Source organism: Osmerus mordax, chromosome 11 (genome assembly GCF_038355195.1).
Source record: "Osmerus mordax isolate fOsmMor3 chromosome 11, fOsmMor3.pri, whole genome shotgun sequence".
In the NCBI taxonomy this organism is placed as follows: Eukaryota; Metazoa; Chordata; class Actinopteri; order Osmeriformes; family Osmeridae; genus Osmerus; species Osmerus mordax.
Window position 1 is genome coordinate 18,274,127 of NC_090060.1, and position 5,000 is coordinate 18,279,126.

The 5,000-nt window shown below is 50.0% G+C and overlaps 1 pseudogene; it reads right to left on the reverse strand.

Annotated features, from left to right (window-relative positions):
- Positions 1–5,000, reverse strand: part of LOC136951363 (protein phosphatase 1L-like) — a 20,205-nt pseudogene that overhangs the window by 2,265 nt on the left and 12,940 nt on the right.

Here is a 5,000-nt window from a genome sequence, read left to right on the forward strand (position 1 = left end):
AGGCTGATGTCTTCCAGGCAGATGCTGAGTTCAGCACCGTGGCAGTGCTATCACCCTGTGCCATCACCCTGTGCCATCACCCTGTGCTATCACCCTGTGCCATCACCTGTGCCATCACCCTGTGCCATCACCCTGTGCCATCACCCTGTGCCATCACCCTGTGCCATCACCCTGTGCCATCACCCTGTGCCATCACCCTGTGCCATCACCCTGTGCCATCATCACCTGTGCCATCACCCTGTGCCATCACACTGCATAGAGCTGAGGAAAGATAGGACAGGGAGAGAGGGGGGGAGACAGGGAGAGGGGGGAGACAGGGTGGAAGAGGTTGGTAAGAGAGCCGGAGATGGAGATGAATGGGGATGAGGAGGGGAGGAGAGAGGGATGGAGAGAGAGTTAGGAGTAGAAGGGGTGAGGAGGAGGAGAGGAGGAGAGGGGTGATGAAAGAGAAGGGTATAGATAGAGAAGTCAACACTGACCCAGTCTGTGCTCTGAGACAGGTGTGAAACACTGACCCAGTCTGTGCTCTGAGACAGGTGTGAAACACTGACCCAGTCTGTGCTCTGAGACAGGTGTGAAACACTGACCCAGTCTGTGCTCTGAGACAGGTGTGAACACTGGACCCAGTCTGTGCTCTGAGACAGGTGTGAAACACTGACCCAGTCTGTGCTCTGAGACAGGTGTGAACACTGACCCAGTCTGTGCTCTGAGACAGGTGTGAGACACTGACCCAGTCTGTGCTCTGAGACAGGTGTGAACACTGACCCAGTCTGTGCTCTGAGACGGTGTGAGACACTGACCCAGTCTGTGCTCTGAGACAGGTGTGAGACACTGACCCAGTCTGTGCTCTGAGACGGTGTGAGACACTGACCCAGTCTGTGCTCTGAGACAGGTGTGAGACACTGACTCAGTCTGTGCTCTGAGACAGGTGTGAGACACTGACCCAGTCTGTGCTCTGAGACAGGTGTGAGACACTGACCCAGTCTGTGCTCTGAGACAGGTGTGAGACACTGACCCAGTCTGTGCTCTGAGACAGGTGTGAAACGCCAAACATGTGTGTGTGTGAGAGGCTTTAGTCCTCTTGTAATCCTGTCTACAGCTGCCTTCTCTGTGTCTTGCCGTCCAGCTAATTATTTTTATCTGGTTCCCATGGTGATAGAGATAATGGGCAGAGGTGCCCTTTGAGTGCCCCTTCCCCAATTAGCCTAGCCTAGCTGCGCACGCCAATTAGCCTGACATCCCAGCTCACACGCACCCCTTGCTAATTATCTTAGCTTCGCCCCGCGCACATCCATGGCACCAATTACCTTTGCATCTCAGCTCTGGCTCCCATTCTCAATTAGCTTAGCATACCTTGTACTTTTTATATGTAAGATCCGTATATGTTTATCGTATGCACCTGATGAAGAAAATCAAAGTACTAAGTCCTTGGGTTAATTTCTCTGAGTTTGAGACAGCACAGAAACTTCCACAGAGTTTGATGCAAAGTGTTTGATCAGAATCCAATACAACAGGGTGATTCCTTTCAAACGCGAGCCAGATTCTGCAGAATCAGACTGAGAAATCTTCTCCGGACATACTCTTTTATATCAAAACCTTATCAGTTCTGTAAATTTGCTATTGGTACAATACTGTTTATCACAAATGCATAATTAATTTTACACTCTATTGGTCTCTCTCTCTAAAGGCTTCAGATTACAGGTGCATAGAGAATCATCTATTTTTGTAGACCCGCTCTGACCTTGACGGCCAGTCACACTGGGCTCCGGGCCGTGGGTTGTAAAATCGCCTAATTACTGCTGGGTTTTGTAGTTTTTCTATGGTAGAAGCCTGATCACATAGCCTTCTAACACACCCAGACCCAATCTTCCAGATTAACACTTTTGGGCTTAATTGTCTTTCTATATCTTAGGGGAAATACTAAACAGTCAATGGCTTTGCATCAGGCTTTTTCAGTAGTGTAACATATAAAAGGTATAAAAGTGATTAAAAGGCATATTTCAATCATATAATCCATACTCATTCTTCATCTTTCATATTACAACAGTGTGATATTATTCCACTTCACACCTTCCTGTCACAGTAAATTCCTTGTTTGTGTGTGTGTGGGGGAGGGGGGGGGAGGGGTTGAGGCCTGCCCACTTAGGAGCACTTCAATCAGCCAGGCTGTGATTGTAATTGGGAATAATTGAGTGTTTGAGTGTGTGTGAGAGTATGTGGGTGAGAGAGAGAGTGTGTGTGAGAGTATGTGGGTGAGAGAGAGAGAGTGTGTGTTTGAAAATGTGTGTGTGACCCACCCTAGCCTAGCCTAGCTCACCCTAGCCTAGCCTAGCTCACCCTAGCCTAGCCTAGCCTGAGTTTCGAAAGGTTAATTAAAAAACTATATTCAAAAAAACTTTCTAACGGTAAAAAAATAGTTTTAGAAATGTTGAAAACACCTTACACTCACAACAAGACACAAAAACGTTTTTAGTTTTTGATCACCTTTAAATTTACAACCAGATTACTAGCCCGATTCCCTCACCGCTCAGCCACCTGGCTCCCTAGTTCCCATCCTCAAGCCCTAACACACTCACACACACACACACAATCTCAATCACACACGCTCACTCAAAATAGCTCTAAGAAAACAGACCATGTGTCTGGGAGAGGGGGGAGGAGGAAGTAAGGGTGGTGAGGAGGGGAGGGGAAAGAGGCAGGGTAACCAATGATTAAGTGTTTAAACTCACTCCTTTGTGTAAATATCACATACCCAGTGATACCACACCTCTGAATGATTGAGGGCCTCATAATGAATCTGGAACGAGGGAGGGAGAGGGAGGGAGGGAGAGGGCTGTAAGGAGCGATGTTGTGGGGTGGTGTAGGAGGAGGAGAGGAGGAAGTGTAGGAGGAAGATGAGGTGGTGTAGGAGGAGGAGAGGAGGAAGTGTAGGAGGAAGATGAGGTGGTGTAGGAGGAGGAGAGGAGGAAGTGTAGGAGGAGAATGAGGTGGTGTAGGAGGAGGAGAGGAGGAAGTGTAGGAGGAAGATGAGGAAGTGTAGGAGGAGGAGAGGAGGAAGTGTAGGAGGAAGATGAGGTGGTGTAGGAGGAGGAGAGGAGGAAGTGTAGGAGGAAGATGAGGTGGTGTAGGAGGAGGAGAGGAGGAAGTGTAGGAGGAAGATGAGGAAGTGTAGGAGGAAGATGAGGTGGTGTAGGAGGAAGATGAGGTGGTGTAGGAGGAGGAGAGGAGGAAGTGTAGGAGGAAGATGAGGAAGTGTAGGAGGAAGATGAGGTGGTGTAGGAGGAGGAGAGGAGGAAGTGTAGGAGGAAGATGAGGAAGTGTAGGAGGAAGATGAGGAAGTGTAGGAGGAAGATGAGGTGGTGTAGGAGGAGGAGAGGAGGAAGTGTAGGAGGAAGATGAGGTGGTGTAGGAGGAAGATGAGGAAGTTGTAGGAGGAAGATGAGGTGGTGTAGGAGGAGCTACCTGCTTCGTTGTAGGAGGCAGAGAGCTTGTCCAGCATGTCTCTGTCCAACGCAAGGATCTGCTTCTCCAGGATAGAGGGATAGGACTGTCCACTGCTGTCCTTCTCCCTCTCTTCCTTCTCCTTCTCCCTCTCTTCCTTCTCCTTCTCCCTCTCCTTCTCCTTCTCCCTCTCGTAGGCCAGCAGGTGCTGGCGCAGGGCGGCGGGGAGGTGGGCCTTGGCATAGTCTGCTGCTGCCTGGAGGAGGAGAGGAGACAGGAGAAAGAGAGAGAGCGAGAGAGAGGAGGAGGAGACAAGAGCAGGGAGGGGGAGAGAGAGGGGGATAGGAGGAAGGGGGAGAGAGAGGGGGAGGGGGCAAGAGGAGGAAGGGGGAGAGAGATAGAGGATCAGAGAACAGTGGAGATCGCCCCCCCCCCTCATGCTCTCTGCTTCTACCCGGCCCCCCTCACCTCCGTGTTTGCATATGTGTGTGCACGTGTATGTGTGTGTGTGCACATGTGTGTATGTATGTATGTGTGTGTTGTGAAGGTGTGAGTGTGTTTGTGCATCAACAGGCCTTGAGGCAATATTTCAGCAAAGACATAAGTATTCAGAGCAAACACACACACCCACACACACTCCGAGTGATTTGAAGCCCTCAGGTCTCCAGCAGAGGAGATGTGTGCTGTGTTTACTTTCACAGCTTTTACTGCTACCTGTACCACACACACACAGACACACCAGGGGGATTTGTTCAGAGTGCCCTTCAGCCATGAGTGATAAATGTCACAGTTCCACTCAGCTGCGCGTGCACACACACACACACATACACACACACACACACACCACTCTCCTGACGATACAGACATCCTCAGATGGGCTCAAATATGACCTCAGAACTTATATAACGAGAAGAATCACGTCTCTACCACAACCAGGAGGGTTAGGGTTACAGACAGCAGAGATACCAGCTGATACAGGCACAGAGATACCAGCTGATACAGGCACAGAGATACCAGCTGATACAGGCACAGAGATACCAGCTGATACAGGCACAGAGATACCAGCTGATACAGAGAGCAGCAGTATTGTAGCTCTCCTCTCAGAATGACACTGCACCCTTGGGAGCTAGCATGGAGCGCTAACTGTATTAGCTCACCTCAGAGCCATGTGAAAAGGCCCTGCCAAAAAGTCTTCAGTGTGTGTGTCTGTACAGTTTGCGTGGTCCAGTGTGTGTGTGTGTGTGTGTGTGTGAGAGTGTGAGTGAGTGAGTGAGTGAGAGAGAGAGAGAGAGAGAGAGAGAGAGAGAGAGAGAGAGAGAGAGAGAGAGAGAGAGAGAGAGAGAGAGAGAGAGAGAGAGAGAGAGAGAGAGAGAGAGAGAGAGAGAGCGAAAGAGAGAGAGAGAGAGAGAGAGAGAGCGAAAGAGAAAGAGAGAAAGACTGTGTGATCATCTGGGGAAGGTTCGGTTATGCATCAACTAAAATAGATCCTTCATGTGTCCTTGGTGGGGCAGGAGTGGTTCTTGGTGGGGCAGGAGTGGTTCTTGGTGGGGCAGGAGTGG